The 22,023-nt window shown below is 43.0% G+C and overlaps 1 protein-coding gene across 1 annotated transcript in view; it reads left to right on the top strand.

Annotated features, from left to right (window-relative positions):
* LOC117519738 (GDNF family receptor alpha-4-like) overlaps positions 1–22,023 on the top strand; it is a 244,007-nt gene that overhangs the window by 162,675 nt on the left and 59,309 nt on the right. The gene's annotated exons all lie outside the window — the stretch shown is intronic.

The raw sequence follows: 22,023 nt of genomic DNA, 5'->3' as shown, positions 1-22,023 counted from the left end.
TTGTTTATTTATTGGTGTACTTGTGAGAGATTTTGGATATTTTTATTGTTGTTGTTGTTGTTAGGCTTAAAACTTTCCTTTTTGCTAAAGCTTATAGTTAGGGCTGGATCAGGTGACCCTGAACCATCCCTTAGTTATGCTGCTATAGACGTAGACTGCTGGGGGGTTCCCATGATGCACTGTTTCTTTCTCTTTTTGCTCTGTATGCACCACTCTGCATTTAATCACTAGTGATCGATCTCTGCTCCCCTCCACAGCATGTCTTTTTCCTGGTTCTCTCCCTCAGCCCCAACCAGTCCCAGCAGAAGACTGCCCCTCCCTGAGCCTGGTTCTGCTGGAGGTTTCTTCCTGTTAAAAGGGAGTTTTTCCTTCCCACTGTAGCCAAGTGCTTGCTCACAGGGGGTCGTTTTGACCGTTGGGGTTTTACATAATTATTGTATGGCCTTGCCTTACAATATAAAGCGCCTTGGGGCAACTGTTTGTTGTGATTTGGTGCTATATAAAAAAAAAATTGATTGATTGATTGATTGTTGTTGCTGTCTCACTGGCTTCCTGTCCCTGTGAGATCAGATTTTAAGGTTCTGCTATTAACCTATATAATTATTCACCAACTAGCACTTCCCTACGTAGCTGACCTAATTAAACCCTACGTACCAGCCTGGCCTCTGGGTTCTCAGGGTGCAGGACTACTTTGTGTCCCTCGGGTGAATACAAAGTCTGTGAGCTTTCTCTTATCATGCACCTGTTTTGTGGAATGATCTCCCTACCTCAGTAAAACAGTCAGACTCTGTAGAGACTTTCAAGTCCAGACTGAAGACACATTTATTCTCCCTTTTGTATGGCTAGCATACTGGCATAGTATGGAACTATCCTTCCTACCCTTTTAAATTCATTTAATTAGTAAACATCGCAGGCCGCTGCATCAACTTTATCTAAAGTCTGGGGCTTTTAGGGGCAGTGGCCGGTGATCACCTTATTATTTCTTCAGTTTTTCTTGTTGCTTAATGCTGACAAATTACACCTTATTTGTTGTCTTTCTGCCGCCTGATTCTGTTTATTTTTCTCTCTGTTTAAGGTGCGGCTCCTTCCAAAAGTTCCTGTATATTTGTATTGTCAACTGTGTTAGTAGCATGGCCCAAGCAGAGGGCCACCCCTTTGAGTCTTGTCTGCTTGAGGTTTCTTCCTCAAATTATCACAGGGAGTATTTCTTTATCACTGTTGCCTGTGTGCTTGTTCTAGGGGTTAGTAAGGTTAGTTGGTAAGGCTTACTTGTGTGAAGTGCCTTGAGGCAGCTTTGTTGTGATTTGCGCTATATAAAATGAATTAAATTGAAATTAAATTTGTTGTTGTTTGGTCACTGTTTTGTTGGTGAGGGATTTCAGGGGTTTTGGAGTTTTTTTTTTTGTTTTTTTTTTGGTTTATTGTTTTCTTTGTCAGGGTTTTTTTTTTTGTTTGTTTATTGGTGTGTTGGTGAGGGGTTTGGGAGTTTTTTGTTGTTGTTTGTTCCTTGTGTTGGTGAGAGGTTTCAGGGTTTTTTAAGGGTTTTTTGGTTTACTGATGTGTTGGTGGGAGGTTTGGAGGTTTTATTTTGCTGTGTTGGTGAGGGGTTTTGGAATTTTTATCTTAATGCTTGGTTTATTGGAGTGTTGGTGAGGGGTTTTGGAGTTTTTTTCTGTTCATTTTTGGTTTATTGTTTTGTTGATGAGGCCTTTTGGAGTCTTTGTTGTTCCTTGTTGTGCAGGTGAGGGGTTTCAGGAATTTCTGAGTTTTTTTTTTTGTTTTGTTTTGGGGTTTTTTTGGTTGTTTTTTTGGTTTGTTGGTGTGCTAGAGAGGGGTTTTGGAGATATTCCTTTTAATTTTTTTTATTGGTGAGGGGTTTTGGAGTTTGAATGTGTTTATTGGTCTGTTGCTGGGGGGTTTTGGAGGTTTTTTATTTGTTTATTGATGTGTTGGTGAGGGGGTTTGGAGTTTGTATGTGTTTATTGGTGTGTTGGTGAGGGGGTTTGGAGGTTTTTTATTTGTTTATTGATGTGTTGGTGAGGGGGTTTGGAGTTTGTATGTGTTTATTTTTGTGTTGGTGAGGGGTTTTGGAGAGTTTTTCTTTTTGGTTTATTGTTGTGCTGGTGAGGGAGGGGTTTTGGAGGGTTTTTTATTGTTGGGTTGGTGAGGGGTTGTGGAGGTTTCTTGGTTTATTGTTGGGTTGGTGAGGGGTTTTGGAGGTTTATTTGAGTTTTTGGTTTATTGTTGTGTTGGTGATGGGTTTGTGGGGTTTTTTTTGGGGGGGGGGGGGCTATTGTGTTGTGAGGGGTTCTGGAGGGTTTTTTGGTAGTTTTGGTTTATTGTTGTGTTAGTGAGGGGTTTTAGGTTTTTTTAATTGTTGGGTTGATGAGAGGTTTGGGAGTTTTTTTTGGTTTACTGTTGGGTTGGTGAGGGGTTTTGGAGTGTTTGTGGTACTTTTTGGTTTATTGTTGTGAATGTCTTTCACTTATCAACTCTACAAATTTTTGAACTTGTTCACACAAGTTAATTCAACTGAGCCGTAGGAACAGATTATATTTTGTTCATCGCATGTTAATCCTTATACATATATGTATTTTGTTTCTTTGGATATTTTCCTCTCTGTCACACCTTCATGTGCACACCATGGACATCTGGTCCTTTAAAGGTGCGCAGCTTTTTAGTTTTTTCAGCTGCTCCCCTTTAAGATTTTATAGAACATAAGCATCCATCTCCTCCAAACACAGATTCTTGATGGACGACTGGTGAACCTCAGCCCACCGGTAAGTGTGATGAATCTTCCCAAAGAAAACATTCTCCTGCTTGAAGCAGAATTTAGGACTGACACAGCTTGTTTGAGAAATGCGACATCTGTAACAAATAACCCCAGATGCTATGATTTTAACTCATGCTGTATGATTCAAAGATTTCTGCACTGTGACAACAGAGCCCCCACAGATCACACCCAACTCTCCAAGGACCCTCCAGCAGTAGATGTAGCCTCAGGGCCCAATCAGAGGGATGCAATGGCCCTGGTTTCTGCTCCAGAAGTCCAGAGGGTTTTGGTCCTGTTATGAAAGCAGTCCAGAACCAGAGTGTCTCATTTTTTCCTGCATTTTGGACAGCTATATTGTCAATGTGGTACATGTCTTTCCTTCTTCCGAGCAGTCGTATGATTTCCCAAGTGCCCTTTAGTCCTTCTTTAGTCAGTGCCCTTCTTATTGTCTTCTCCTTGATCTCCTTGTTGTCCCTTGGTGGCTCCATGGTTATCTTTCTCATGCGTCTATGTCAGCCTGAGGTCCTCAGTTCTGCTGTCCCCTTGGTCCTGTCTTATCGATGGTGTGGTTTCTTGGTAATTTTTTCTGCTCTCCATAACCTAGGTAATGGTTTGTTAGTGTATGTCCATTATTTTCCCTGCAGTCAGTCCTGATATGATATGTGGCCTGCCCTCTGTTGTCTCTGTTGCCAGTTTGTTGCTGCTACAGGTGGACGAGGGTTCAGAGACTAATGCAGATATCACACATGAAAATGCAAAAATACAAAAACAACTCGTGTGGCAAAAAGATCAAAGGTAGATACACAGATGGTCAGTCCAGTCAGCCACTTTAGTTTCAAGTTGTGTTGTCATTTGGTTTTATTTGTGATTATTCCAGTGTTTATTTTATTCTGTGTTTGTTTCAGTGTTTATTGCAGTTTGTTCCATCCTCTGTGTAGTTCTTATTATTTATTGGTTTGGCCTTTTAGTGCTAGTTTTGTACTCTTTGTTCCAGTTATTTTTGTGTGCAGATTGTTTAGACAGTGTTTTTGATTCTGGTTTGGCCCTTCTTCCTGTTTTATTTTGATGTCCCTGTTCCTGGTGTATTTCTGTAGCTTTCTTCCTGTGTCTCTCAGATGTTTTTCATCACTGGTTGTCCTCACCTATCTCCAATTTGTGATCACCTCTCAGTTTATTTAAACCCCTGTGTTCCTACCCTAAATGTTGTGCTTAATTTGTCTTTTTCTCACCTGTAGTTTCTAGTGTTTCCTCATGCTTGACTTCCTGTTGCTGAACCTGATTTCCCTGTGTTTTTGATATTGTCTGTCATTTATTGGACACTGTTTCTAGATTTTCATTGGTTGCTCGATATGCATTGACCTCAAGCTCTATTTGTTGGATCATCCACCTGCCGATCCCCTCACAGACATTGTTGCTTGACCTCTGAACCGCCCCTGATTCTAACAATAAACACTGTTCTTTTACATCAGCCCATCTTTATCTCTGCACTGGGGTCTTCACCCAGTCTCTATCATGACACTTTGATTTGGAGGCGTTTGACTTTGATGGGAGGCATTTGGCTTTGACATTGTTGAGTCGCTGTCATTTGCAGATTTGGGTTATGGTTACAGGTAACTGGTGCATCTGAGTTCCACAGACAAACACTTGTTTAGCAATAAAATATCAATGAAAGTTCAACCTCTTCGCACTTTCAAGAATCTACGTCCCTGAAGATCACGGTTTCAATCCTTGTCCTTATCCTTGAAAACCATGGAGAATCTGTGAGGGCATCAATTGGTGGGTGGGGACTAGATGATCGGATCAATGCTAGAATCCTCCCAGAAACAAGTTTTCAATACAGTAGGGTCTATTTGGTCTATTTGAAAATAACACTAGTTGTACTTTCAAATACAAACAAGTCTATTTGAAAAGTTCAACATATTTTATGGCCTGGTCACATGGCATATGACGATTCCTGAACAAAGGAAAAAAGCCACAAAGTGACAAAGTTGAGAAAGGTGGATGAATGAGCTTTCACCTTTCACATCACCGAATAGCATGCGAATCAAGAGCACAAAAGAAACAAAAGAAGAATGAAACGATCCAACTCTGGTACAACTCTGGTCAAGAAAAACGTAGGGAATACATGGAATTAATGAAGTGTAATGAACACACCGGTGGTTATCCACTTGTCCACTTTATTGCATATGAAACAGGTTGTTGGTAAAATAGTTGCCTTCTGAACCAGCCTGTGGTGCTGCCACTTCTTAAGAAGTGAGGGTTTTTTTAGTCTGGAGGTTCAAAATGCAGCAGCATTTTGATCTTTGGCTCTTTTCAGCCTGATTTGTGAGGAGGATCATATTTAATTCCTGGGTACAAATGCATTCAATTAAAAACATACTAAATGTACATGTATGTGTATGTTCTCTGCTCTCTACAGTGACCACAAGCATCCATGTACATTAAAGGAACAACCCTTTAAACAGGTAAAAGAGGCCTTTCAAGTACTCCGTCAACAATGAGCCCAAGAACATTACAAAATATTTTCCCAATGTACCTTGATGATCATATTCATGCTGGAATCAACGATAACATGTTGGATGAAACCCGAAGTCCGTGACAGCATCATAAAAGGGCGTCCCGCCATCTCGCCAGGATTTACAGCAATCGACGCCCTTAATCCACCTGGCTGGCGGCAGCGTGACTCCTGTTGCTGCGGCTAACACACACTCAAATCGCCTCAATTCGGAAAACGGACTGTTTCAAGTTTAGTGCACACAAACAACTCTGATGTGTGCCATTATTACGGTAAACAACTAATACTTGTGGATTAATTGCTGTATCTTGTCTGTGGCAATTTGAGTGTGGACGTAATCTCGTTGTTGCACTTGTAATGATAATAACAATAAATCTCATCCATCCATCCACTCAGTCACCAAATGGTTAAAACGGTTGAAATTACTTCATGACAATTTTAATGAGATAAAAGGGAATTAACTCTGAAAACCAACATCACTCTCTGACTCTGCTCACTGGTCAAAGAACATATGAAGTGAAGAGAAGCAGCTCAGCAGAGCGCCGTGTGATCATGACACCGACAGCAGACGAGGTTCACACCGCGAGCTCACATTCATTATCAACTCCAACGCCGTAAAAAAAACAAAAGCTGCCAGTGTTCAAATATATATGAACCTTTGAGGTGTGTGTGTGGGTGTGTGTGTTAACCCCTCTCTGAAAACCATAATTAAAGCACAATGAGATATGATTTGTCTCTTTGCTAAAGTTATATGTTTGGCTTTGAAAATGATCCTCTTGAAAGATGTTTTTAGGATGAAAAAACACTGAGTATTGTTATCAGGTTAAGTCTTCCAAAAATCCACTCATGTTGTCTACGCACAATCAGCCTTGTAACACACACACACACACACACACACACACACCTGTCTGTGCACCGATAAGATGTCAACCTCTACCGCTCTAAATGTGTTTGCACACTGGCGTCGGTTGACTGCACTTCCTCATTGAACGACTCAAACAATTTATTCTGACACGCCGCTGAATCCTGGAGGGAATTTAGATCGAGACTGAAAAAGGAAAATCAGACACGACCTAAAAGCCTTCAGGGAGGGAGGGGGCGCTGTCACGCTGAGGCACCCACAGAGCTGTCAATCAACATTACAGTACAACTACAAAGTGGACAGATAGTGACACCGTTATAAAACATAAAACACCAACAACAACAACAACACACACCACCAGCAACAACACACAGTCAGCAACACGCAGTAAGCAACAACAACACACAGTCAGCAACAACACACAGTAAGCAACAACAACACACAGTCAGCAACAACAACACACAGTCAGCAACAACAACACACAGTCAGCAACAACACACAGTAAGCAACAACAACACACAGTCAGCAACAACAACACACAGTAAGCAACAACAACACACAGTCAGCAACAACAACACACAGTCAGCAACACGCAGTAAGCAACAACAACACACAGTCAGCAACAACAACACACACCGTCACCAACGACAACACACAGTCAGCAACAACAACACACAGTCAGCAACAACAACACACAGTCAGCAACAACAACACACAGTCAGCAACACGCAGTAAGCAACAACAACACACAGTCAGCAACAACAACACACACCGTCACCAACGACAACACACAGTCAGCAACAACAATACACAATGTCACCAACAACACACAGTCAGCAACAACAATGCACACCATCACCAACGACAACACACAGTCAGCAACAACAACACACACCGTCACCAACGACAGCACACAGTCAGCAACAACAATACACAATGTCACCAACAACACAGTCAGCAACAACAATGCACACCATCACCAACGACAACACACAGTCAGCAACAACAACACACACCATCACCAACGACAACACACAGTCAGCAACAACAACACACAGTCAGCAACAACAACACACACTGTCACTGACAACACACAGTCAGCAACAACAACACACAGTCAGCAACACCAACACACACCGTCACCGACAACACACAGTCAGCAACAACACACACCGTCACTGACAACACACAGTCAGCAACAACAACACACAGTCAGCAACAACAACACACACTGTCACTGACAACACAGTCAGCAACAACACACAGTCAGCAACACCAACACACACCGTCACCGACAACACACAGTCAGCAACAACACACACCGTCACTGACAACACACAGTCAGCAACAACAACACACAGTCAGCAACAACAACACACACTGTCACTGACAACACACACCGTCACTGACAACACACAGTCAGCAACAACACACAGTCAGCAACAACAACACACACTGTCACTGACAACACACAGTCAGCAACAACAACACACAGTCAGCAACAACACACAGTCAGCAACACCAACACACACCGTCACCGACAACACACAGTCAGCAACAACAACACACAGTCAGCAACAACACACAGTCAGCAACACCAACACACACCGTCACCGACAACACACAGTCAGCAACAACACACACCGTCACTGACAACACACAGTCAGCAACAACAACACACACTGTCAGCAACAACAACACACAGTCAGCAACAACAACACACAGTCAGCAACAACAACACACACCGTCACCGACAACACACAGTCAGCAACAACAACACACAGCAATTTTAGTCAGCAGTTTGAAATTTTAGTGACAATCTGTAAAGTAGTTTTTTGACTTAATCCTTCAAAGCGTATATAAAGTGAAACTTGATCCAGAATCCGTACACAGAGTCTTCCATGGCCTAATTGAGAATTCCATCAAAATCTGTGTAGTTTTGATGTAATCCTTCAAAACGTATATAAAGATCAAGAATCCAGATTTGGAACCAGATCCTCTCCAAAATGTAATGGAATCTTTCCATGGCCTAATATATACCTGTGTTGAAACTTTCTGCAAAATCCCTGCACTAGTTTTGACGTAATCCTGCTAACAAAATTCAGTGGCATCTTCCATTGCCTAATATGTATCCATGGTGAAAACATTTTGAGAATCCATGACTCTTGATCCAGAATCCAGATCTGGTTTGCCCCCAACATTCAGTGGAGTCTTCCATGCCCTAATATCTATCTGTTGTGCAAATTTGGTGAGAATCCATGAAGTAGATTTGATGTAATCCTTTAAAGCGGATATAAAGGGAAATCTTGATTCAGAATTTGGATTCAGATCCGGATCACCTCCAAAATTTAATGGAGTCTTCCATGGCCTAATATGTATCTGTGGTGAAAATTTGGTGAGAATCCGTGAAATAGTTTTGATGTAATCCTTTAAAGTGTATATAAGGTGAAATCTTGATCCAGAATCCGGATTGAGATCTGGACCACCTCCAAATTTTAATGGCATCTTCCATAGCCTAATATGTATCCGTCATGAAAATTTGGTGAGAATCCATGAAGTAGTTTTGATGTAATGCTTCAAAGAATGTGAAACTTGATCCAGAATCTGGATCCGGATCCAGATCACCTCCAAAATTTAATGAAGTCTTCCATGGCCTAATAGACTCACACTCAAGACTCAGACTCAATTTTATTGTCACTCGACCCTTACATGCAGAATGAAATGCAGTTTCTCCAGGTCTTGGTGTTGTTAACTGGGACAATTTCTTTTTTTTTACCTAACCTATTGTATAAACTTTTGCAATATACACTTTTGCAATGTACAATCTGCGCAGCAGCAGCAGCGTTAGAGTATTAAGAAGGTGACAATGTGCATGTAGTGTGATGTTCACAGTTTGATGGTGGATGTTGAACTGTTCAACAGTCTGACAGCATTCGGGTAGAAGCTGTTTTTCAGTCTGGATGCTTTTGCCCGGATGCTGCACAGCCTCCTTCCAGAGGGAAGGGGTGTGAACAGACTGTGCGCAGGGTGGGTGGAGTCTTGGAGGATGCAGGTGGCTTTGTCCCTACATCTGGAGATGTAGATGTCCACAGTGGGTGGTAAGCTGCATCCAATGGTCCTCTGTGCAGACTTCACCAACCACTGCAGCGCTTTCTTCTCTGCCACGGTGCAGCCACCATACCACACAGGGAAGCAGCAGGACAGGACACTCTCCACTGCACAGCTGTAGAAGGCCATGAGGACCTCAGTGTTCAGTCCGGCCCTTCCCAATTTCCTAAAAAAATAGAGACGTTGATGGACTTTCTTGATGACAGCCGTGGTGTTGGTGTCCTCTCAAAGCACTTTGTGGTGATGGGGGGTGAGTGCAACTGGCCTGTAGTCATTGAGGAAGGATGATGCAGAGGTCTTTGGGCACAGGGATTATCCTTGATGTCTTGAGGCACGGCGGAACTCTGGCTTGGGACAGAGTGGTGTTGAATATATCCGCAAGAACCTCAGACAGCTGGTGTGCAGAGTCCTTTAGGACCCTCCCTGGTATCCCGTCAGGGCCCAGGGCCTTTTGGGGGTTGAGCCTCTGCAGCACGTTCCTCGCCTCAGCTGTAGTGATGTTGCTGACTGGGGGGTCTTTGGGGGAGGGAGGGACTCCGGAGGGGTGGTGTTGGACGCCTCAAAACACGCATAAAAGGCATTCAGAGTGTCCGGGAGCGCTGGGTCTGCAGAGCACTGTGCTACATTGTTTTTGTAGTCCCTCCACATGCTCTGTGGGTCATTAGATTGGAGGTGGCCTTGAACCTTGAGGGCATATGTGGACTTAGCTCTTTTTATTCCCACCGACAGGTTCCTTCTGGCTGCTCTGAGTGCTGTTGCATTGCTGTCTTTGAATGCAGCATCACAAATTTTCAGCAGGGAGCGCACCTTTCCGGTCATCCAGGGTTTCTGGTTTGGCCTGATGGTGATGGTCTTGGAGGTGGTCACATTGTCTATGGAGCTCCAGATGTAGCAGTGCACACTCAATGGTATTCTTCCAGGTCCACATTGCTCCCTGTTGTTGCAGCCGCTCTGAACATTTGCCAGTCGGTGGTCTCAAAGCAGTCTTGAAGCATGGACACAGCACCAGTTGGCCACACAGAGATGGTCTTTGTGATGCTGTCCCTGCTTTTCGACACTGGACTGTAAGCAGGAAGCATGAGGAGTGAGATGTGGTCTGCGGCGCCGAGATGGGGGCGGGGGGGTTGCTCTGTAAGCTCCACGTATATTTGTATACACTTTGTCCAGCGTGTTTTCCCCTTGTGTGGCGATGTTTACATGCTGGTGGAACTTGGGGAGAATATCTTGCAGGTTTACGTGGTTGAAGTCCCTTGTTACTGTTGTGCATCTGGATGTTTATTTTGATGCAAGCTGATGGAGTTATGTAGCTGCTTCAGAGCGTCGTTAGCATTAGCTCATGGTGGGATGTATACGGCCACAATAAACACTGCTGTAAATTCCAGATAATGAGGGCGGGATTTTATTGTGAGATATTCTACAGCTTCAGAGCAGTGTCTTTCCACCTCAGAACAGTTTGTGCACCAACCTTTGTTAATGTAGATGCACAGCCCTCCTCTGGTTTTACCAGAGTGCTGCTGGTCTCTGTCCGCACGGAAGAGTATCCGCTCGTGTAGATCGAAGACAGAGTCCGGCATGTTGTTGTTGACCCACGTCTCCATCAGGATATAAACCCTGCAGCTCCGCATGTCCCGCTGATGTAATCTCAGTCGTAGCAAGTCCATTTTGTTATCCAGTGCACTGACGTTGGATAGAAATAGTGACGGGATAGCTGGTCTGCTGCCGTTAGCTTTTAGCTTGTTCAGCAGACCTCCGCATTTTCCCCATTTTCACCTGCGTGCACAGCGCTTCCTCTTTGGTCTGAGCTGGCTCCAGCTGTGACTCGCTCTCAGGATGGTCAATCTGCCGAGCGTTGCCTTTAGGTCCTGGTGGATTTGGACATGACGGCAGTTGTTGTTTAGCTAGAGCAAATCTTTGGAGCTGTATCTTATGCTTGTTGTGTTACTCGGAACACTAGAGCTGCTAACACCGCTAAAATTACTATTTTTACTAAGGACTACACCGGGAGCTAGAGAAGCCACTGCATTGATGTGCGCCGCCATCTTGGAGAAGATACCAATATGTATCTATGTTAAAAAAATTTTTTTGTCAAACTCCGTGCAGTAGTTTTGATGTAATCCTGCTAAAAGTAATCCTTCGAAGTGTATGTAAAATGAAACTTGGTTCTTCCAAGTTCTTCCATGGCCTAATATCTAACAGATTTTATTACGTCCTTCAAAATAATTCAGATAATAATAATAATAATAATAATAATAATAATGCTACATAACATATATGATAACAAGAACCTAAACAATTTCTAAATGCATTAAGACGGTAAATTAACCTTAAAACAATTACGTAATTAACAGGAAATAAGGGTTGAACTCCTCTTTGACTAAAACTGTTGAGGTCTAAAGCCTCGGTCCCACCGAATAATAAGCCATAATGAGCCACGCGTGGGTGTGTCAGCGATTATTTGAAGGATGATCCACATTTTAAGTCGTCATGTATCCGCTACTCTGGCGCCTCTATGTATCTCTCTGTACCTCACATGTGCCAGGCATCAGCCTCCGGTGAGCCACGACCGACCTGTCATTTGAGCCCCGTCCAGCCTCGAATGGCTCGTGTCGCCGCATATGATCCACGTCAATGAATGCCATGTAGCTCCATGATAACGCGACGCTGGTGCACATTTAGGCCTGTGTTTGGTCCAAACGTCCAGCCCTCCCACACTTAGTCCCTTTAAAGTGTGGGTTTTCAATTCATAGCATCCATTCAAGATGTCACATTTTTTAAGTGCAGTCCAAAAAAAGACGCACTGAGTGCACGCTCCCAGGTACAAATTGTGATGGGGATTACTACTTTGGCACAACACTGGCTGGTGTGCACCAGGCTGCTGTTCGTGTGTGTTCCAGAGACAAATGCAGCAGTTCTCTGCATTCACCCAGCTCTCTGTGACCACAAAAAAACACACCACAAGCTGACGTTTTGTGTAACTGCTTGTCTTGAGTTCCACTGAGCGCGCACAGACTGCGCCTCATCTGATCCATTAACAAGATGTTAAATCTATCATAAACATATTTTTAAAGCTAGGAATGAACATGCAACTGTTTTACCAAGCTATAAAAACTTCTGTTCCAAAATACGTTCCTCATGGAGCAGGAGGGGAAGAAAAGCGACCAGATGAAACAGTCTTTCTGTGATTCCAGAAGCGATTAGAGGTGTTTTCAACATCCAAACTGGCTGAAAATGATTAATCCACTACAAAATAATTATTTTATATTCAGTGTGTGCCCCACAAAGCAGGTTGAACTGTGCGCAAGAGGGCTGAGCGGCTCCAAAAACAGCTTCTCAAGTCCGGTGTAGCTGTTAGGCGCTCGGATAATAGGCTTTCAGCAGCCTTGTCCTGACCACACACATCCCTCTATAATCCTTGTTAGTCCTCGTAGTAACTCGTACACAAACTGCCACATGCTGTTGTTGCTAAATTTTGAACATCTTGAAATTAGCGCCACCATAACCAAAGATACTGCCTCTAAGAGCCACTCAGAGCCACTATTCTCCCACCATAGTTGAATAGCCACTATGGTGCTATTCAACTATGGTGGGAGAAGCTGCTATTTAATAGCAGCTTCTCATAGCAAAAAAAACAAAAAAACATGCTGTGTGGCTCATTATTCATCCTTCATTATTTGGTGGGACCAGATCTTAAGGTTCTAAAAACATTCTGTACTCACATGCCATTCCACCTCATTATAGAACTTTGCACAATTTATTACCACCTTTGAAAAATATTCACTACCTATTTTATAAACACTACCCAATCGAGAGCCCGTGGATCCCCACAGGCAACACACTAGTTAGCTTGAAATCAGCAAAATGCTGTTTTTATTCACCGTTCACTTAATCTTCAAAATCACACTTTGCATTTGAGATGACTCTTCACCTCGAAAGCTTCAGTTTCTGTTTGGTTGATTTTCAGATAACCAACGGTTTGTAACTGCAGACCACATGGACACTGACCCATGTGAAATGGACTGCATTTATATAATGCTTTTCCATCTGCATCAGACGCTCAAAGCGCTTTACAATTATGCCTCACATTCACCCCGATGTCAGGGTGCTGCCATACAAGGCGCTCACTACACACCGGGAGCAACTAGGGGATTAAAGGCCTTATTTTAGGCCTTTATTTTATTTGAGTTATTTTCCAGTCAGGCTGGGATTTGAACCCATGATCTTCTGGACTCAAGCCCAACACCTTAACCACTAGACCATCACCTCCTGCTACTAGACCATTTGGACTAGACCACTTGCAGACCTGGATGATGGAATCTTAACAAAAAAATAAATTATGAAGAGGTGGCAATCTGGAACAAAGCCTTTGTGGACATCCACACCTTTGCTTCAGAGATGTCTTCAAACTGGACCTCCAACCTTTGGGTACTGGGTTTGAGAATTGGGAGTCTATCTACCAGAAACAAGACTTTCTTGAAGGCGGTATAGCAGCCCAATCTCATGCTTTTTTTTTGTGCTCCCATCATGAAATGAGTCACATTTTCATGATGCATTTTTTTTATTTCTGCTACTTACAACCCTACCCGTTTACCTAACCATAACCCCCACAGTCACCCACCACCACCAACTCACCCCACATTTCGTGCTCCCATCACAAAAATGTGTCCCATTTTGTGACGGTATCACAACCTAATAGATTAATTTGCTTTTCATGATGCCATCACAAAATGGCCTTGAAGTTCTCATTGTAAACCCTCAGAGCTAGCAGGTGGAGAAGGTTCACTCACAGCAGAAGCTGAACCTTACCAAGACTACCACAAGATTACAAAACCAAAGTATAGGCTGCCATTCTGCTTTTATCCTGAAACAGCAATAGGATGGTAACAACTGATCATTTCTACATATATGAGCCTTAAGGCACCTTGACACTTTTTTGATGCCCACACTCGCACACAATCTTGCTTGCCAGTGAGTAAACTCGTCGTAAACTGTTGTAAACTGTGCGTGAACTGTGTGCAGCTGCATGCCAGTGCACAAAGTACATTCTGAAATGTTAAAAATTTCTGGCACATATTAATTTCATGCCACTTGCGTGAACTAGTAGTGAACATTGCACAACAAACTTGAAAACACTGCGTGCCAATGCTTGTCATTGCGCGCAGGGCATCTGAATGATTATGACGAGATGTTACATCTATAATAAACATAACTTTATAATAGATAACTTTATCTAACTCATGAGAAGGAATGAAAATGCAACTGTTTTACCAGTCCATTACAATATAAGGTGAACACAAAAACACTCCTTGGTTTCAAATATGTATAATATCAAAAGTCACATGAATTAATCATTTTACAATTTTGGTATCAACAGTTGCAGAAACTCATCAAGTTTTTTTTTTCTCTCTTTTGCAGATTCTTCTTCTTCAAAACTAAAATTATTCATGTGACTTTTGATATTATAAATATTTGAAACCAAGGAGTGTTTTTGTGTTCACACTGTATATCTGTACACTAAGCCTGGAGGTCCCATTTTTTGTCCTCAATGTTCTCTGGATCTGCTCACCTCACACAGCATCTCTACGCTCTCGATCTTCCCATATCCTCTGTAGTTATGGACGCACATCATGTCTCTTTCACAAATCCCCTTAATTGCCCACATTTTGCGATTAATTAGAACGGCAAACCTGCGACGTTTTCCGATAAGTGAGTGAATCCTCTCAACTGCTGTTGTTTGCTCTCTGCTTTGTTTTCTGCTGAGGGAGGAGGGGGGAGGTTTTCTGAAGCTGGGCTGTGTGAGAGAGCTCTCTTCCACAGTGTTCTAGCTGCAGGTAGCGGCAAATTTCCACCCAGCTCTTGGGTTCAAATTGTCTGTCCTTCGAGCACAGATTTTCCAAAAAAATAAACGGAGTTGTTGCTGAAAATGTGTGCTGAAAAGTTAGCCGCTTCAGCGTCCAGAGGCATGTGACACGCCAGCTCCGAGTGCAGCCGAGGAGGAGCCGAACAGAGATTCTGTCCGCTGAAAGGGAAAAAAGGCTCCATTAAAATCATGCACGTGGGCATCGCTGATGATACATTTAGAAATTTAAGGTTTATTTTACAGTTGAAAGGCTTCATGTTTCCACAAAGTTTGATGTTTGTGCAGCACTAAAACAATGACAGAGAAAGAAAGAGAGGGAGAGAGACTGAGGGACAGGAAAAAAGAGACACACAGACAGACAGACAGAGGGAGAGAGACAGACAGCAAGAGAGGAAGAGAGAGACAGACAGAGAGAGGAAGAGAGACAGACAGACAGAGAGACAGACAGAGGGAGAGAGGGAGAGAGACAGACAGAGGGAGAGAGACAGACAGAGTGAGAGAGGGAAAGAGACAGACAGAGAGAGGGGAGAGAGAGAGAGGGGGAGAGAGAGTGAGAGAGGGAGAGAGACAGACAGAGAGAGAGCTGTCTTTTCTCTTTCAGTCTATAAAAATAAGGCTATAAGTCTATAAATAAATAATTTAAAAAAATTAATTCTTTCACCAAACAATCAAATCTAGGCTTTCATCTTAGATTCACCTTCTGGCAAATTGTAGCTCAACTTTCAGGTCTCCTTTTTAAGAAAATCCTCATATAAAATCAACAATAATGATAATAATAATATTAAAGCAAACAGAGCTCGGGTGGTATCGGATCGGAAGAGTCTCGGTTTCGGCAGATATCCAAATTCAGGTATCAGGATTGGATTGGAGAGAAAAAAAATAGTGGACCTGCTTCCATGTATGACATTCAATGCACTGTCACTGAGCACTTGTCTTTTTCATCCATATTTCATCAAGGTAGGTCACTGAACATGATTTGTGGATGTTTTTGCCCTAGAAAACATCCACAGATTCCAAATCTGCCATCACATTTGTGCTATTATGAGCTATTATGCTTTGGGCGCTATAGGCCCCATTTTGATGCAGAAAATAGCGCTCGCGCACCATAACATAATGAGAAAAAATTAAAATTTAAATCCATTTTCATTACACTACAGTCAGTCATTTCAAGTTTAACCTTCTTAAATAAGGGCTCAGTGTGTCTGTTATAGCTGCTACTTCAAAATACTTTGATAGCTTTCTTTTGGAAGCTAATTCGTTGTCTCAGTATACTGCTGCACACTTTTCAGTGTCTCATGATTAGTACACTCTTTTGTCACTGTCCAAATGACGGGTACTTGCTAGTATATTATAAATAATTACCTCTGAAACAAGATTCCAAATGCGTTCTCCAGCGCATTTGGACAACCTGCAGCTGTAGATAATTTCTCTGTGATTCTGGGAGAGATGATAGACATTTCATCGGCCAAGGTCTGAGAGCAAATGTGTCATTGGCTACAAAATTATTGTTTTATATAGCATGGCATCAAGCGGGGACAAAGCGGACGCATTGGCACAATGAATTGGGCACCGCAGTCTCGTTTGAACCCCTCTGCATGATAGGATTTGACCACTTCCGGGGACAGCCTGCGCAAACACAGCATCATTTCTAACGGAAAAATGGTGCACTGTTTTGTTTTCGGCTGCAATAACCGAAGTGGCTGCCAAAGGTGCAGTTTTTTTTTCCTGTTGACAGTGGGGACGGGAAGACAAGACAATTGGGAGAGGTCGTGTCTGTAAGTTTTAGTGAGATTTAATGTGAATAATGATACTGGGGCAGTATGTCATATACATCATATGTTCTTTCATTTAGCCCCTTTATCGCCCACCCGCAAACGAGACTACGGTTCCCTATTGTGGGGCAGTGCGGGGATCAAATTAGTGCAATTGTCAAGGTGCCTTTACACAACTGGATGTGAGACTTAATTTGTCCCTAAGAAGATGTGACATGAACAGCACTTCCACAAAGTAAATTCTGTGAAACGTTTGAAAAAAAAACAAGGAAACTGTACATTGATCTTTGTTTTCATAACAATTTCAGCAGCAAAGTTTGTCTTTTGTTTACAACACATTTTTATTGTGGATGAGGTGAGGCGTGATACCAACACGTACCCTCAGACCTGATATGATGGAAATAGATGGATCGTTTCCCTTAAAAATGCACATTATCTGGAAACTCAGTCCTGTACTCCTCTGCTTTCCTCTGATATAATGTTTTCTAATTCAGGTTGTTTGTTTCACTTCTCTCCTGGAAAAATAATGACATCTGCCAAGCCTCCACTCCTTCGTCCTGCACATCAGTTTGTGTCAAGTTCCAACAGTCAGGATCAAATTATGCAACGTACAGATAGCGCATCTGCCATCTGGTGGCAGCACTGTGGTAGTACACATTCAAAGATGTGACAAGGGGCAAAAAAAATCAGCAAGTCTGGACAAATTTAAATACTTATTTGTGATTTCTGGCAAGCAGGTTTTGTTGTTGGAGTTGACCTTATCATGTTTGTGATTGATCAAAAACATGATCAATCACATGGGCGTGTCCTGTCTGTGACAACAAATCCAAACTGGATTTGCATTACAAATCTCAGCTTTCTTAAAAACATCCCAATCATTTTAATGTTTGAGCCCAGATTAGAGCAGAACTGGCAAGCTATGTCTCCCCCTAACAATGGAAAGAGAAACGTTTCACAATGTTTCTTTGCTGGACATCTTCAGTTCAAGACAGATTCAATAACTTCACTGAATCCAAGGTAGATGTTTTTTCTTCTTCTCTGTTCAACATCCCAGCATGTGGGACTCGACTGAGCGTGATTATCTTCATCATACGGAAAACACAAAAATCTTCACAATGAACATGGTCCCTGTGACCGCTGACCTCAAAGTCTGGAGACATGTAGATACAGTGAAGAGGTTCTGCTGAAGTTCAAACCCAGCATCAGAAGGTGTAAGAAGGATGATTTTAGTGTTGGTTGAAAGTGGCATCGTTGTTGACAAACTGCTGGGATTTTCATTGGCAACCATCTCGATGGTCTACAGAGAGTCATCCAAGAAGAAACAAGTACAACACAGTGAACCACAACCTTTAAACATACAACCACAACCTCTGAATGTACAACATGGGCAACCACGACATCTTAATGTAAAACATGGACAACCATGATCTCTGAACTTACAACCACAACCTCTGAACATGAAACACGGGAAACCACGACCTCCGAATGTACAACACGGGGAACCACGACCTCTGAAATGTACAACACGGGGAACCACGACCTCTGAATGTACAACACAGGGAACCATGACCTCTGAATGTACAACACAGGGAACCATGACCTCTGAATGTACAACACGGGGAACCACGACCTCTGAATGTACAACACGGGGAACCACGACCTCTGAATGTACAACACAGGGAACCATGACCTCTGAATGTACAACACGGGGAACCACGACCTCTGAATGTACAACACGGGGAACCACAACCTCTGAATGTTAAACATGGACAACCATGATCTCTGAAATTCCAACCATGACCTCTGTACATGAAACACGGGCAGCTACAACCTCTGAATATACAACATGGGGAACCATGACCTCCACATACAAGCATGACCTTTGAACATAAAGCACAGGGAACCACAACCTCTGAACATACAACACGGGCAACCACGACCTCTGAAAGTACAACACAGGCAACCATGGCAACCATTTCTCCACTGTGAGATCAATAAAGTATATCTCATGACCTCTGAATGTACAATACAAGCACAATGACCTCTAAAGGTACAACCACGACCTCTGAACATACAACATGGGCAACCTTGACTTCTGAACGTACAACACAGGTAACCATGACCTCTGAACATAAAGCATGGGCAACCATGACCTCTGAAAGTACAACACGGGGAACCGCGACCTCTGAATGTACAACACCAGGAACCACGACGTCCAAACATACAACACTTTTAACCAAGACCTTTGAACATACAACACAGTTAACTATGATCTCTGAAGATACAACCATGACCTCTGAACACAACACTGGCAGCTACAACATCTGAATATATAACTAGGGGAACCATGACCTCTGAACATACAACATGGGCAATCACGAGTGGTAAAGGTACAACACGGGCAACCATGATCTCAGAACATACAACACAGGAAACCACAACCTCTGAACATACAAGACTGGGAAACGCGATCTTTGAACGTACAACTTGGGCATCCATGACCTCTGAACATAAAGCACGGGCAACCGCGACCTCTGAATGTACAACACAGGCAACCATAACCTCTAAACATACAAACACAACCTCTGAACATACAACATGAGCAACTACGACCTCTGAAAGTGCAACATGGAGAACCACAACTTCTGAATGTACAACACGGGCATGCATACTCTCTGAACATAAAACACGAGCAACCACGACCTCTGAACGTACAACACGGGCAACTATGACCTCTAAACATACAACACGGCCAACCAAGATCTCTGAAAATACAACTACAACTACTGAACATACATCACGGGGAACCAGGACCTCTGAACAGACACCACAGTTAATCAGAACCTTTGAAAATACAATCACGATCTCTGAATATACAACATGAGGAACCAGAACCTCTGAATGTACAAAATAGGGAACCATAACCTCTGAACATACAACCATGACTTCTGAACATACGACACAGAGAACCATGACCTCTGCACATACAAAATGGGCAACCACGAAGGGGCTGGACCACTCCTCACTCAAAGCCTGCTCACAGGCGAATGACGCAACTGACAGGCGTGGAAAAACTCACACATGCACACGAGGGTTCAAGCTTGTCTGATGCAATCACACGTGATTCAAATCCATATGGTTTTTGAAAAAAATAATAAGGTCGGATACTTTTCTAATAGACCTCGTACAATATGAGGAACCACAGCCTCTGAATATGCAACACCAGGAACCACAACGTCCGAACATACAATATATTTAACCATGACCTTTTAACATACATTCAGATGTTGTGGTTAACTATTATCTCTGAAGATACAACCATGACCTCTGAACACAATACGGGCAGCTACAACCTCTGAATATACAACACGGGGAACCATGACTTCCGCATACAAGCATGACCTTTGAACATACAACACGCGCAACCACGACCTCTGAAAGTACAACACGGGCAACCACAATGTCAGAATGTACAACCCAGGTAACCATGACCTCTGAACGTACAATACAAGCACAATGACCTCTAAAGGTAGAACCACAACCTCTGAACATACAACACTGGGAAGCACAACCTCTGAACATACAACACGGGTAACCATGACCTTTGAACTTAAAGCACAGGCAACCATGACCTCTGAACATAAAGCACTGGCAACCACAACCTCTGAAAATACAACATGGGGAAACACGACTTCTGAACGTACAACATGGGTAACCACAACCTCTGAATGTACAACATAGGGAACCATGACCTCTGAGCGTACAACATGGGCAACCACAAACTCTGAATGTACAACACGGGCAAACACGACTTCTGAACATACAACTTGGGCAACCATGATCTCTGATTGTACAAGATGGGGAACCACGACCTCTGGATGTACAAGATGGGGAACCAAGACCTCTGAACATATAACCATGACTTCTGAACATTTGCCACAGAGAACCATGACCTCTGCACATACAACACGGCCAACCACAACATCTGAATGTAAAACATGGACAACCACGATCTCTGAACTTACCACCACGACCTCTGAATGTACAACACGGGCAACCACGACCTCTGAACATACAACCGTGACTTCTGAACATACGCCACAGAGAACCATGACCTCTGCACATACAAAACGGCAACCACGACATCTGAACATACAACCATGACCTCTGAACATAATCCAGAGAACTATACCTCTGCACATACAACACGGCCAACCACAACATCTGAACGTATAACACAGGCAACCACGACCTCTGAATGTACAACACCAGGAACCACGACGTCCAAACATACAACACTTTTAACCTTGACCTTTTTGCATACATCACAGTTAACTATGATCTCTGAAGATACAACCATGACCTCTGAACACAACATGGGCAGCTACAACCTCTGAATATATAACTAGGGAAATCATGACCTCTGAACATATAAGCATGACCTTTGAACATAAAACACAGGGAACCATGACCTCTGAACATACAACACTGGGAAGTGCGACCTCTGAACATACAACATGGGAAACTATGACCTCTGAAGGTACAACATGGAGAACCACGACTTCTGAATGTATAACACGGGCATCCACAGCCTCTGAACATACAACATGAGCAACCATGACCTCTGAAAGTACAACATGGAGAACCACGACTTCTGAATGTACAACATGGGCATCCATAACCTCTGAACATAAAACACGAGCAACCACGACCTCTGAACGTACAACATGGGCAACTATGACCTCTAAACATACAACACGGCCAACCAAGCTCTCTGAACATACAACACAGGGAACCAGGTCCTCTGAAAGTACAGCATGGAGAACCACAACCTCTGAATTGTGCAACATGGGGAACCACAACCTCTGAACATACAACACAGTCCACTATGACCTCTGAAGATACAACCACAGCCTCTGAATGTACAACATGGGCAACCACAACCTCTGAACAGACACCACAGTTAATCACAACCTTTGAACATACAATCATGACCTCTGAATGTACAACTCTGGGATCTACAACCTCTGAATGTACAATATGATGAACCAGGACCTCTGAACATAAAACACGGGCAACCACGACCTTTGAACATACAACACGAGCAACTATGACGTCTAAAAGTAAAACCACAAC

Source organism: Thalassophryne amazonica, chromosome 11 (assembly GCF_902500255.1).
Source record: "Thalassophryne amazonica chromosome 11, fThaAma1.1, whole genome shotgun sequence".
In the NCBI taxonomy this organism is placed as follows: Eukaryota; Metazoa; Chordata; class Actinopteri; order Batrachoidiformes; family Batrachoididae; genus Thalassophryne; species Thalassophryne amazonica.
The sequence above is the reverse complement of the archived record's forward strand: the minus strand, read 5'-3'. Positions and strand labels throughout refer to the sequence as shown.